The sequence below is a fragment of the Balaenoptera physalus genome, assembly GCF_965194825.1.
Source record: "Balaenoptera physalus genome assembly, chromosome: 10".
Classification (NCBI taxonomy): Eukaryota; Metazoa; Chordata; class Mammalia; order Artiodactyla; family Balaenopteridae; genus Balaenoptera; species Balaenoptera physalus.
The window spans coordinates 8,560,787-8,575,949 of NC_138889.1; the positions used below are offsets into that span (position 1 = coordinate 8,560,787).

The 15,163-nt window shown below is 41.6% G+C and overlaps 1 protein-coding gene and 1 long non-coding RNA gene across 8 annotated transcripts in view; one reads left to right on the forward strand and one right to left on the reverse strand.

The window, feature by feature from the left end:
• Positions 1 to 15,163, reverse strand: part of FAM118B (family with sequence similarity 118 member B) — a 56,499-nt gene that overhangs the window by 39,204 nt on the left and 2,132 nt on the right. The gene's annotated exons all lie outside the window — the stretch shown is intronic.
• Positions 1,465 to 7,674, forward strand: LOC309636528. 2 transcript variants are annotated; one of them, XR_014250046.1, is made up of 2 exons: positions 1,465 to 1,919; positions 2,595 to 7,674. It is a non-coding gene; the product is annotated as an uncharacterized lncRNA (long non-coding RNA). The 2 variants fall into 2 exon arrangements; XR_014250047.1 differs by having other exon boundaries at positions 2,599 to 7,674.

Sequence of the window (15,163 nt, forward strand, 5' to 3'; positions counted from 1 at the left end):
AAAAAAACTTTTAAGGAAAGTAAAATGTATGTTTTCAGTAAAAGAAGATGGGAGGAATGAGGAAAAAAACTGAAAAAAGTTGTGCATGATCAAGATTTTCTAAGACTGGATTCAATTTAGTTGCATAAATCAATGTTGTTGGGAGTGGGCTGGGACAAGTCTGGATTTGCTTTCTCCCTCCAAAGTTTCCTTGAGATGCTGCTTTTAATAAGCGATAGTATGAGTTTCTTTGCCTTTAAGTGATCTGTATTTGCTTTTGAGATCTTTTGTAACTTTGGTTAAGAAATATTGTCTCACAGTGACCTATGATCTTATTTGACCAGGTGTTTGTAAACTTTTGGACAAACTTCCCAAATATCAAATTTTAATTAAGTTTCTTTTGATTTCCAGGTAACTTCTGGGGTACTTTAGAGGGGCCCTGAGGCATCTTAAAGAGAAATATGTAACTAGGATTATTTGGTACGTTAAGTTAAATGTAATCATTCCTAATTCTGGTTATTGTAACCAAGTTTCTTTATCGATTACACTGTAAGCGATGTGTAACCATGCCGTTTAAGTCTTTTACCATGTATAGATATTTTTGTACTCTGATGCTGTTACAAAAAGTGCTTCATCATCAAGGAGATTCATAGAAAGGCTATGGAAGCCATTACAACAGTTCTATACCAAGATGATGACTATGAGAGGATTCCAGCCTATATTGACTTAAAACAAGGAGCTGTCCTGCCCCTGGGGCCCCTAGATCAGGCATCCAGAGGTTTTTACTCCCTGACAGGCAGGGTCGACGCCCCTACTCAGCCTTGAAGCAATTAGAGAGGAGGAACCATCGCTCTTCTGCTTCCCATAAGAATATGGGACTAAAATCTCTGAGGGGGGAATGAAACAGGAGGGAAGGGGGCAGGGCACAACCTTTGAAAGAATAACATAGCCTGAGGACATGACATAAACTGATTTAAACCAAATGGGTCCAAGATGGTGGACAAGTCGACTTCCACTACACCTTGAGCCCCAGTATACACTCACTGTAATACATCAGCAAGCTAAATGACACACCCACAGGCGCCATGACAGTTCCAAGGCTGACCATAAGGATCAAAAACTGGGTGGTTGGACTTCCCTGGTGGTGCAGTGGTTGAGAATCTGCCTGCCAATGCAGGAGACACAGGTTTGAGCCCTGGTCTGGGAAGATCCCACATGCCACGGAGCAACTAAGCCAGTGCGCCACAACTACTGAGCCTGCGCTCTAGAGCCCGTGAGCCACAACTACTGAGCCCACATGCCACAACTACTGAAGCCCACGCGCCTAGAGCCCGTGCTCCGCAGCAAGAGAAGCCACCGCGTGAGAAGCCCGCGCACCGCAACGAAGAGTAGCCCCCACTCGCCACAATTAGAGAAAGCCCACACGCAGCAACGAAGACCCAACGCAGCTAAAAATAAATAAATAAATAATTTAAAAAAAAAAAAAAAACCAAAAACTGGGCGGTGGCCCAATTCCCGGAAATCCCCGCCCCTTCCTGAAATAGCTGGAATACTCCTCCCACTCATTAGCCTATGAAATTACCCACCCTTATAAAAACTGACAACCCCATACCCTGGTGCCTTTCTCACCTTCTGAGATGGCCCACACTCTGTCTGTGGAGCGTGTTTCTCTCTAAATAAATCCACTTCTTACCTGTCACTTTTTCTCTCACTGAATTCTTTCCACAATGAGCCATCAAGAACCTGAGCTTCATTAAGTCCTGAAACCAGGTGTGTGATCTCAGTTGGAAGACTGTGGATTTTGGCTGGGTTCGAGTCACGGCCACGTGGGTTCAAGTCCCAATCTGGGTTTTGGCCAGGTTGGAGTCCTGGCATGTGGGTTCAAGTCCCAAACTGAGGTGCACAGTTTCAACTAGCGACCACGAAGAAACAGTGATAAGGTAAGAAAATGTTGAGAGTTAGGTCTCAGTCTTAAAGAGGCCCGTGGGATGCCGTGAGCCAGCCATACTGGGGGGGACGCTCTGCCAATGTCTGCTCCATTTTGACCGGCGGGTCAACCCTGTATACTTATGCACATACAACAGCAGGTCCAGGACAGAATTGTTAATCTCTGAATTCTTCTCCTTAACTCAGGTTTCTCTCTTACATTCTTGCATTCTTGTTCATTCCTGCTCTATTTCTTTCTTTCTTCTGTTAACCCCAGAAGACCTGTGTGACCACCACGCTGTACTTTTTTTTTTTTTTAAATGAATGAATGAATGAATTAATTTATTGTTGGCTGTGTTGGGTCTTCGTTTCTGTGCAAGGGCTTTCTCTAGTTGCGGCGAGCGGGGGCCACTCTTCATCGCCGTGCGCGGGCCTCTCACTGTCGTGGCCTCTCCCGTTGCGGAGCACAGGCTCCAGACGCGCAGGCTCAGTAGTTGTGGCTCACGGGCCTAGCCGCTCCGCGGCATGTGGGATCTTCCCGGACCGGGGCACGAACCCGGGTCCCCTGCATTGGCAGGCGGATTCTTAACCTCTGCGCCACCAGGGAAGCCCCAAGGTGTACTTCTTATTGCTCTTACTCCCCTCCCTCTGACTCTTACAAATACTGACCCTTTATTCCCAACTTATAGCTAGACCAACTCCCGTTCATCGTCAACACTGTTGGGGACGTCTTCTGTGCCGTTTCTTTGTGACTTCTGGGGCTCTAACACCTGGTTGGGAGACTACCTTGGAAGCTATAGTATCTAAAATTGTAAGTGCAAATCTTGACTAAATTGCGCGGTGGATTTTGACTTAAGAGTGGAATTCTGGATAGCTCGGGAGATAGAGACGTCACCTCAAGGTTGTCTGAAATGGGTCAGGCTGCATCAACCTCAACCAATACCCCTCTGGGCCATATATTCCAGGACTGGGAAAGATTTGGACAACAGAAATTAAAAGGAAAAAACTTAGTAGGTTATGTAATCAGGTTTGGCCACCATATGAGTTAGGAAATTTAAAATGGAGTGAAATTTTCATGGCCTTGTATCTAGGCAATGGAACCCAAAAGGAATTCAAGGAGTGTGTAGCTCGGGAGGGATAACTCTAGGAGGACACAGAGGACATTTTCACTGGCTCACCCTACAGGGCTGTGGATCCCAAATGAACGTGGATCCCTCCTCCCCCGAGGTACAGGCCCTTCTGGCTATGCATTTCATAGCTTAGTCTGCCCCAGACATCAGGCACAAAATTCAGAAAGCAACTGCTGGTCCTCAGACTCCAATGAATGACTAGTTCCAATTGGCTTATTTGGTTTTCAGTAATAGGGATGTGGCCCAAAAGGCTGAACGCTCCCAGAGAAATATGCAAAAGGCCCGAATGATTGCAGTGGCTTTGTTCGTTCAGAGACCACCAAAGAGGAAGCCGGCTTTTCTGGACCAATCCGGCCTTGGCAGACCACAAGGCCCACGGGTACCCATACAAGGCCAGTGTACCCTGTGTGAACAAAAGGGGCACCGGAGGGAGGATTGAGATCGATGTGCCCATTGCAAACAGCCAGGCACTGGAAGAAATGCCCCAGATGCCAGAGAACGACGGGGACCCCTTGGCCATTGATGGTTTTGCAATCAGAAGACTAAGGGGGACAAGGCCAAAAGTGGCTCTGCCTAGAGATACCATCGATGTAACTAATGTAGAGCCTCCGGCGGTCATCGATGTGGCAGGCCACTTGACAGAATTTCTTATCGACAGTGGTACAACCTTCTCAGTCTTAACCCACGGGATTGGAAACCTTAGCAATCATAAGGAATACGTAATGGGGTTGTCAGGGAAGAGAAACGGGCACTTTCCTGGAACGCCTTTTGTGCAAGATCAATGGCCAGCTGTTTTTACTTTCCTTTCTGTTTGTGCCTGACTGTCCCATCCCTCTAATAGGAAGAGATTTATGAACTAAGTTAGGGGCCACTCTGTTTCTTGAGGGGCAAGGGAACCACCCTCATCACCAAATGGTTCTAACACAAAGCAAAAAGGAACAGATAAAATCTGAAGCTAAAACAGAAGCCTTAGTAGACCCTGGAATGTGGAATATTGAGGTTCCGGGCTTGGCCAAAGATATCCAGCCGGTGATTATTAAGTAAAAAGGGTTATATAGTGTCTAAATATAAGGTACAAATTCTTAAACCTAGGGAAGATCCTCAAAAATGTTTGTAAGTAGATTACCAAAATAGGAGGCCACTGCTCTGACTAAACTGACCATAGCTGATATTCAGACCCTGATAGGAATTTTGGAAGAGGCCTTCTCCCCTAAGCTAAACAAGGAAAAGTAAAACTTTCCAACATAGGTGAATGGGTATGTCAGTCCTTCAATATCAAAAGAGGGTCAAGTAATTTAGAACTTGACTGGTCAAGGATAAATAGAAATCTTAAGTGTCTTTTCTGTAAACACTAGTAAAAAGGGTTTAGGTAAGTGACCTTGATTTGTTCCATCTGCCAGAAGCCAAATTTGAGTCCAACCTCTTGTAACTGATGGGTTTTATGGTGTACCTGTCTCAGGACTGAAATTTTGGAATGGCAACTACAAGGTCTCTGTGTTTGTGTGTTCATATGTATCTATACGTGTGTTGTAGGTGTACGGTACTGCCAAAAATTAATTCATAAAAGAGCTCTACTTAATTGGCTTTTAAAAAATTAAGCACTTATGTAAATACCCAGAAATAGAAAACAAAATGGCCAGAATAAATTTCAGGTACGTGTCATCTGGAAAATATTCAGTACTAAACTGATATCTAGTATTGAAGGTGGTTAAACTTGTTGGTTTGATTAATATAGGCATTTCTTTAAAATCATCAATGTTGAGTCTAATACTTCTGTTGTACCTAGGTTAACTAGGGGTCAAATAAAACCTTATTCTACCTGTTAAAAATTTGTCAACAAGAAAAGTAACTCAATGTGAAAAAAAACATTTTTAAGGAAAGTAACATGCATGTTTTCAGTAAAAGAATGTGGGAGGAATGAGAAAAAAAACTGAAAAAAGTTGTGCATGATCAAGATTTTCTGAGGTTGGATTAAATTTAGCTGCATAAATGAATTTTGTTGGGAGTGGGCTGGGACAAGACTAGATTCGGTTTCTCCCTCCAAAGTTTTCTTGAAATGCTGCTTTTAACAAGCGATAGTATGAGTTTCTTTGCCTTTAAGTGATTTGTATTTACTTTTGAGATCTTTTGTAACTTTGGTTAAGAAATAAATATTGTCTCACAGTGACCTATGATCTTATTTGACCAAGTGTTTGTAAACTTTTGGACAAACTTCCCAAATATTAAATTTTAATTAAGTTTCTTTTGATTTCCAGGTAACTTTTGGGGTACTTTAGAGGGGCCCTGAGGCATCTTAAAGAGAAATATGTAACTAGGATTATGTGGTACATTAAGTTAAATGTAATCATTCCTAATTCTGGTTATTGTAACCAAGTTTCTTTATCAATTACACTGTAAGCGATGTGTAACCATGCCGTTTAAGTCTTTTACCATGTATAGATATTTTTGTACTCTGATGCTGTTACAAAAAGTGCTTCATCATCAAGGAGATTCATAGAAAGGCTATGGAAGCCATTACAACAGTTCTATACCAAGATGATGACTATGAGAGGATTCCAGCCTATACTGACTTAAAACAAGGAGCTGTCCTGCCCCTGGGGCCCCTAGATCAGGCATCCAGAGGTTTTTACTCCCTGACAGGCAGGGTCGACGCCCCTACTCAGCCTTGAAGCAGTTAGAGAGGAGGAACCATCGCCCTTCTGCTTCCCATAAGAATATGGGACTAAAATCTCTGAGGGGGGAATGAAACAGGAGGGAAGGGGGCAGGGCACAACCTTTGAAAGAATAACATAGCCTGAGGACATGACATAAACTGATTTAAACCAAATGGGTCCAAGATGGCGGACAAGTCGACTTCCACTACACCTTGAGCCCCAGTATACACTCACTGTAACACATCAGCAAGCTAAATGACACACCCACAGGCGCCATGACAGTTCCAAGGCTGACCATAAGGATCAAAAACTGGGTGGTGGCCCCATTCCTGGAAATCCCTGCCCCTCCCTGAAATAGCTGGAATACTCCTCTCACTCATTAGCCTATGAAATTATCCACCCCTATAAAAACTGACAACCCCCATGCCCTGGTGCCTTTCTCGCCTTCTGAGATGGCCCACACTCTGTGGAGTGTTTCTCTCTAAGTAAATCCACTTCTTACCTATCACTTTGTCTCTCACTGAATTCTTTCTGCAATGAGACATCAAGAACCTAAACTTCATTAAGTCCTGAAACCCGGTGTGTGATCTCAGTTGGAAGACCGTGGGTTTTGGCTGGGTTCAGTCCCAATCAGGATTTAGGCTGGGTTCAAGTCTCGGCACGTGAGTTCAAGTCCCTATCTGAGTTTTACACAGTTTCAAAGCTACATGCAGCGAATTCTCAGTTCCCTGAGTTCTTCCTCTGGCCTGGCACAATTATATTCTGTATATGCTGGTAGAGTTTAAAATGACTGGAACTGTATTAGTCACAGCAAATCCATTGCTTTGCAGTCACAAGTTGTTGAATTTTCATGTTAAAATACCTGTTAAATGCCAGGCATTGGGCTAAAAGTGACAGTATTACCGCATCCAGTTCACCTCCAACAAACACCATGTAGTGTTTACAGTGAGCTAGGCACTGTTTTCTGCGCTTTACAACGTTCACTCCTCTATGAAGCAGACACCATCACCATCACATGTCACAGATATCACAGATAACGGAAGCACAGAGATGTTAAGTAACTCGCTAGTGGTCACATGGCTATTTATTACACAGTAGATACGGGATGCTGATGCCAGAGTCCACGTTCTGGAGACACAACTCAATACTGTCTCACCAAAGATGACTAACGTCATACCCTTAAGGGCCAAACCCTTGAAAAGTCTCCATCTTTTAGGGGCAACGGAACTGTAAACATGTACTTACCATTATGGCAAAATTCAATGAAATAGTTCGGACTTATCTTCCTTTACCTCTTAGAAGCATCTGACACTTAATTCCATTCTCATCTCCCGTGGATACTGTGTTTTCCTGGTCTTCCTCCCAACCCTGTAGGGAAAGTTCTTCTTCCTCTGCCCATTCCCTGAATGTGGACTGTCTTCATGGCACCATCTGAGGCTCTCCAGTTTAACCACTTTACCTACTCCCTACTCTCCCCACCCCACTTACTCCAATGGTTTACGAGGCCAACTAAATGCTAATGACTCCCAAATCTGTATCTTCAGCTCAGATCTCTCCTGTGTTTCAGACCGATGAGATACCTACTCAGAAGTTTCATTACAGCCCTTCAAAACTCAAACATACTTTTAGACAGTCCTATTTCAAACTTAAAGATCAAAACAGTTCAAAAACCTGCTCCTTATCATGTGCTGGAGGTCTCTGAATGGCAGAAATAATCTCTGGGAGATAGGATTACAGATGATTATTTCCTTCTTTCTGTCTCAAGCACTAACACAAGTATTTATTGATTTTGAAAGAACCGTCATCTACTTTAGGAAAGTTCTTGCAAGTACCTTTCCTGGACCAATCTCAGTAATCCCTTAAGAACAAGAGAATGATGGACCAGTGGGAATGTAGGAAAGTGGCTAAGCTTGTAACTGTAAACTAGCTGATATTCCTTTCAGGGTATTTGGATTTCTTCCTAATAAAAAATTAACTGAAAAATATTCTCTTTGATCTGTAAATGAACTGAGGGATGAAAGCATTGTTTAGACCTGAAACAAGAATCTGAAAGCTCCAAAAAGAGGTTATTATCTGCCACAGAGGCCCACCAGAGCTAGAAAGACTAGGCTGACTTAGAAGAAACAGCTTTAAAAGCATTGCTTTGCAGAGCAGGCGGCATCAGACTTAAAAAGTGGCCAGTGAAAATAATTAAGGAAAAAAGATAGATGAGAGAAAAACAGGTTAGGGAGACCTAAAAACATACTTTCATAAAGAGCGAAGGAGGTCAGTGCAAGACTGAGGAGTCACAGGGAGAGACAAGAGGGCTGGATGGCCTGGGCCCCGAGATGGGGACAATGCACGGGGGCGGAGGGAGTCGGGGAAAGCACTTCTGCTTTCTGAGAAAACGAACAGGTTGCATGTAGGCACCTGGGAATACGTTTAGGGTACAGCGAAGTAGAAAGAACAAGTGCTCCCATTTGGTTCTGTGGAGAAAAGCAGTTTTCAGGAGGAACTCTTGGAGCAAGTGTAAGCATCCTGGTTTCATGTTGACATCAATTCAAAACAACTGTATTCTTAAGAGTTTGCCCCTGCTTTTACACCACACGTTTTCTTATACGTAAATCCCCTTCGGGGTTTTTTGTTTTTTTTTTTTTTTTAACTTTTCTTCCTTCATTTACCTTAGTGTCTAAGTAAAATTAACTTTTAAAAATATTAAGTACTTGTGGATTCACGCAAAGAGCAGCGGAGCATGTTTCTAGAGCAGAAGAAAGAGAGAAGCAGTGCACTGCAGTGACTGAGGCCAGTGGGCAAGTTGGGGTGATGGGGGAACCGGGAGGAAGTGAGGAGAGGGCTGGACCCTCCAGGTCCCCGTGGACATGCCTTAGTGGGGTCTACAGAGCTGTGGTGAAACGCTAAGTTCTTATCGCATTCATTCTGGCAATAGATCTCAAACCTGCTCCAATGTGGAGAGCAGGAAACTGAAAACTATAATGGGCTCTCATTAAAGCTGTCATATCCATATGACAAGAATGGATATTATGAAAAATGATCAAAGGAAAAGAAAAGATCGGGAGAAAGATCACAAGAATCATAGAAGAAAATGTCCCAGGATTGAAGGACATGAATTTCCAGAATGAAAGGGTCCACTGAGCACTCAGAAGAGTCGATGATGAAATACCTGCACCAGGGTACATCATCATGAAACTCCAGACCACCAGGGAGAGAGAGAATATCCTCAAACTTCCAGTGAGAGAGAAAAGAAAAAGCAAACCAACAAAACAGGGTTTCGTAGAAAAGGTGTGAACCACCACACCTCCAGGACACTTACAGACACCGGGAAGTACAACGAGGGCTTCAAAACTCTGAGGGAAAATTATTTCTAACCTGGGACTCGATTACACTTCCAAACTATCAAACAAGTTTGTGGGCAAAATAAAGTCTTTCAGATACTTCTTGGGATGTAAGATGTGAGCCAAGAAATGGGATGGCATGGGGGCCAGCCCAGCAGGAGGGTAAAGGTCAGTTCCTGAATGATACTGACAGGAAGCAGTAAAGGCAGGAGGAAGGTGGTGCGGGGCTCCAGTAAAAAATGGAAGTGATACATTTGAGCCCAGAGATAATGTTACTGATATGAATGGGATTAATACATTAGAGCATCTGGGAAAAAATTAACATAGGTAAGTGAAATAACCAGGCAAAGGTGAACCTACACACAGGGAACAGCAACGCAGGATCACCTGGCTCAACCAACGGTGGACGACATTGGGCAGAGGTATAAATACAGGAGTGTCTGCCGGGCGGGAGGGAGGGAGGGAGACTGATTCCTGGGCCCTAACTCAGCATTCACTGAATCAAAATTTCTAGAGGAGTGATCTGTAGCTTTAAAAGTACCTCAGGTGATTCTTATCATCAAGCAAGTTGGGGAAATGCTGACTAGTACTTTGGAGTCAGTAAACAGAGTGGATTTGGTTTTCTGAGTCAGTTAACAGTGCAGCTCTCTTTATAACAGCTAGTGTAAGTCATTTTCATTAAGCCAACAATATCATTAGAGCAAACACAGCATATTCCAATCACTAACAATTAATACACACATACACACACACACACACACACACACCCACCCACCCAATCCACATCTTTTTATATGGTCAATTAATCTATGACAAAGAAGGTAAGAATACACAATGGGGAAAAGACAGTCTTGTCAATAAATGTGTGGGGAAAACTGGACCGCTACCTGCAAAAGACTGAAAGTGGGCCACTTTCTTACACCATATACAAAAATAAACTCAAAATGGATTAAAGAGTTAAATGTAAGACCTGAAACCAAAAGCTCCTAGAAGAAAACATAGGCAGTACTCTCTCTGACCTTGGTCTTAGCAATTTTTTTTGGATCTGTCTCCTCAGGCAAGGGAAACTAAAAGCAAAATAAACAAATGGAACTACAGTACATCAAACTGAAAAAAGCCTTTGCACAGTGAAGGAAACTATCAACAAAACAAAAAGGCAGCCTATGAATAGGAGAAGACATTTGCAAACAACATCAGGTAAGGGGTTAATACCCAAAATATACAAAGAATTCATACAACACAACATCAAAAAAAAACAAACAACCTGATTAAAAAATGGGCAAAGGACCTGAATAGACATTCTTCCAAGAAGATATACAAATGGCCAACAGGCACATGAAAAGATGCTCAACATCATTAATCATCAGGGAAACGTAAATCAAAACCACAATGATATACCATCTCATACCTGTCAGAACGGCTATCATCAAAAAGTCAGGAAGTAGCAAGTGTCTTTATGGTGAGAATGAGAGAAAAGGGAACTCTCGTGCACTGTTGGTAGGATTGTAAACTGGTGCAGCTACTACAGAAAATTGTACAGAGATTCCTCAAAAAATTAAAAACAGAATTGCCATATGATCCAGTGATTTCACTTCTGGGTATTTACTCAAAGAAAAAACACAAATTCGAAAAGACACATGCACACCAGTGTTCACTGCAGCATTATTTACAATAGCCAAAATATGGAAGCAAACTAAGTGTCCACCGATAGATGAATGGATAAAGAAGATACACACACACACACACACTCACACACAGGAATATTACTCAGCCATAACAAAAAAGAAATCATGCCACTTATAATAACATGGATGGATCTAGAGAGTATTACGCTAAGTAAATAAATCAGAGAAAGACAAATACCATATGATCTCACTTACATGTGCAATCTAAAAAAACAAAACAAAATGAAAACAGACTCCCAGATACAGAGAACAACAGGTGGTTGCCAGAGGGGAGGGGGGGGTGGAGGTGGGGGAGAAATAGGTGAAGGGTCTTAAGAGGTACAAACATCCAGTTATAAAATAAATAAGCCACAGGGATGTAACATACAGCATAAGGAATATGGTCAATAATATTCTAATAACTTTGTATGGGGACAGATGGGTAACTAGACTTAATGCAGTGATCATTTCATAAAGTATGCAAATATCAAATCACCATGTTAGCACACCTGAAACTAACATACCACTGTATGCAAACTATATTTCAATTAAAAAAAGCCACATCTTTTAACTTATTGACGAAATTTTCAAATGCTACAGAAAATAGGTTTATTCAACTTAACCAACTATGTGTTGCAAAGACCTTCTTGAATTTCTCTAGGGATCCTCATATCCTCTGGCTCTTATCAACATGGCTGAATAATCCCTCAATTTTCCATTGTCCATGTTCTGGAAACATAGTTTCCAGGTTCACCCTTCCAGTGTATATTCCTTTTCCCATAAGATACTTGATCATCTTTATTTATATAAATGCTACAAAATACATAGCTCTTTAAGATGTTGAAAATGCTCCAATGTTGAAAATGCTCCAATGTAACATTCTTGTTTTATAATCATAAAATGCTGACTAATAATGTGAGTACCTACTACACAGTAGGAACCGGATATATTTATCTTGCTGCTCATCACAACAATCTTATCAGGTAGGTATTATTGGTTCCATTGCACATATGAAGAAACTGAGGCTGAGAAGATTAAATGCTTGTAAATAACAAAGTGTGATGCAAATCCCAGTCCTTTTTTTTTTTTTTTTTTTATTTATTTTTGGCTGCGTTGGGTCTTCGTTGCTGCACGTGGGCTTTCTCTAGTTGCGGTGCGCGGGCTTCTCATTGCAGTGGCTTCTCTTCTTGTGGAGCACGGGCTCTAGGCACGCGCGCTCAGTAGTTGTGGCACACGGGCTTAGTTGCTCCACGGCATGTGGGATCTTCCCGGACCAGGGCTGGAACCCGTGTCCCCTGCATTGGCAGGCGGACTCCCAACCACTGCGCCACCAGGGAAGTCCCCCCAGTCTGTTTTTGAAGCTCATGCTGTTTCTAAAATACTAAGCCTGCCTCATTTCCTGCAAGCACTGGAATTTCAGCGATCATCAGGTTGTTTACCCCACCCCCTTTTTTGGACGAGAAATTTAGGGTACAAAACTTTGAAGTGATTCCCCTAAATGGCAGAATGAAACCAAATTCCATAGCTCTTGACTCTTACTCTATTTTTATTCCACAAATCTATGCACTGATGCTATACTAGGTGCTGGACAGAGCTAGTATTTATTGAGCATTAACTACGTATGGGGCTCTACAGTGCTTTAACCTGCATTAACTCAATCGATCCTCATGGTGGTCTTAGGGTAGATATTATTCCCATTTTACAGGATAAAAAAACTAAAGTGAGAGAGATTAAGTAACTTGCACAAGGTCACACAGCTAGCAAGTGGCAGAGCTGGATCTGAAACCCAGTCTGCATGACTCCGAAGTGCAAGCTCTTAGCATCTCCAAGGTTTACAGTCCACATTATCTCTTCTGAATGCCCATATGGTTTTAGTCTAATTAAAAGTGTACACATGATGTGTGGACCCTTCTTTCAACCTGATGATTCAAACAAATGAAGTGTTAGAAAGTGAGACCAACAGGAAAATCTGTGCACTGACTGGTTGCTTGGTGATACCAAGGAATATATTTTTTAAGGTGTGATGATGGTATTGAGGTTATGTTGAAAACTAGTTCTTATCTTTGACAGATACATACTGAAGTGTTTACAGATGAAATGATTATTTCTGGGATTTGATTCAAAACCATCTGGGAGTTTGGGGTGTAGAACAAGACTGGCCCTGTGTTGGCTGGATGTATTAGAAGCTGGCTCATGGGTACATGGGGTTTATTAGAGTTTTCTCTATCATGTAAACGTGTGAAAATTTCCACAATTCAGAAAGAATGCACAAAAAAAAGAAAAAGATGAGAAAAACCATGTTATTTTAACAGTATTTGGGAAACAGAAATATGAATGATTTTCCCCCACTCTACTTTTTGTATTTTCACATTTTCTATATTACTTTTATAATGGAAAACATAAAATAAGCTACTTAAAGAAATTCCCCCCCCCAAAAAAAAGAAATTCCCTATCTTCTAAAAATAGGCAGAGCAAGTCTGCCCATAATCTAATGAGGTCAAAGCATCATGACGAAAGCATTTCCCACCTCTTTATCAGTTAACTACCATTCACACACTTCAAAAAAAGGCCACTTTTTAAGGACAAGTATGGTCTTTAAATATTAAACTAGCCAAGAGCATAAAGGCACATAAGGGCAAAACAAATTAGACACAGACTTAAGAAAAATAATTATGGTAACTAGACTTGTGGCGGTGATCACTTTGTAGTGTATATAAATGTTGAATTATAATGCTGTACAACTGAAACTTACATAATAATAATTTAAAAAAGAAACTGAACCCCAAAACCAGATACGGTCAGGTAAAGATGGGTTACATTTCAAGGGATAATTAATATATAACATGCTTTGGTTTAAAAAAAAAAAAAAAAAAGACTAACTAGTGAGACAGTTCCTCTTGATAGTTAGGCAGAGTTTGGGACAAAGACTTTGAATGTGTAATGCTGACCTTCCTAATGGTCACATGGGCCACAGGACAGGGATCTCCTTGCCAGTGTATGGCCAGGTGGGGATGGGACAGCCACAGCTCCCAGGCCAGCTGTCTTCTGTGTGTCGCCGCCAGTTTTCCTCAGTGACACAACAATAATTTCCATGTGTGTCACAGTATGAAAAAAGTTTGTGAAGCAGGCATTTAAGCTAGACCTGCCCTGATCGTTGCTCAAAAGCTGAAAAAAAGTGAAACAAGGGGCAACAATACAATGGAATCTCTTTGAAATGCTGGCATGGAAAAAAGAACTAACACACATGGTATAGGTCAATACCATTGTTTTCTAACTTTTTTTCTATCTGCACTCCTTTCCACAACCCACCTAGGAAATCTGAAGGTGTATTCCAGCAGCACTCAATGAAGTAACCTCCAAACATAAATGTTAGCTCAGTGGCATAAGGTTAAATTGTGGGGACAGGATTAAAATCCTGGTTCTCTGTGCCAATGCTAAATGTACTCAAGGTAAGTCTGAAATAAATTCCACTTGTTAAGAAAGAGAAGCACTTAAGTGTCAGTGGAAAATCTTGATAGAAGCTTAGAGCTAGTAAGGATCTTCTTTTAAAAAACAATAACTGAAGCCCAAATTACTCGCTCAAGTTCACAAGCAGATGAACTGGGACCAGTCCCCAGATCTCCCAGCTGCCTACAACTGCTCTTTCCAGGGCACCTCCAGAGAACTGCTAATTGCTTCTTTGAATCTCTCTAAAACCATAAAACAATATCCAAGTACTTCCTGCTCATCAGGGAAACTGAATCGCTGGTTAATCTGCAACTAGCAAATCGCTGTTCAAGGAACCAGAATTTAACCTCATGCCACTAATTAACCTTAAATTTGGGATATTTAGACACAAGTTCTTTTATTAGTCCCTGTTTGTATTTATGAAATAAAAAGAAGGCTTTGTTGTTCTTGCACAGGTTAGAAAATATCCTTAAAAACAAATTATCAAGTTCTTCTTTATATGGTTATGGGGGGGGGCACATATTATGATATATCAAGATCTAGGTAGATAAGCCACGTCTGTACTCTATAAGAATGAAGACACCACTAATAGAATTTCCCTCCTTACACTGAGAAAACAGTCCAGATAAGAAGAGTTCCCAACCAACAAGAGAATATGAGATTAGTGCAGAAGTGGAAAAATGAGCTACCTAAAACAGGACCAACTGAATGAGGAAGAGAAAGGAGGCAATATATATCTTTACATAAATTCTTGTGTACTGAGAGCAACTCTGTTTCAAATCAGCAAGTGCCTAGACTCAAACGATAAACATTAAGGAACCAAACTTCTGTACCCACATTGGCTAAAGCTGTACTGTGACACCAAGCAAACAAAAACTCTGAATTCTTCAAATTTCTCTTACAAAGTTTCAAGAAGAAAAACCTAAAAGTTCCTTCTTCGGAAAAAAAGGGACCAGTGTTTTTATGCCTAGGCACTATAATGTGTGCCTTGGGTTAACCTGAAACCCAAGAACACAAGCTCTGTGTCACTG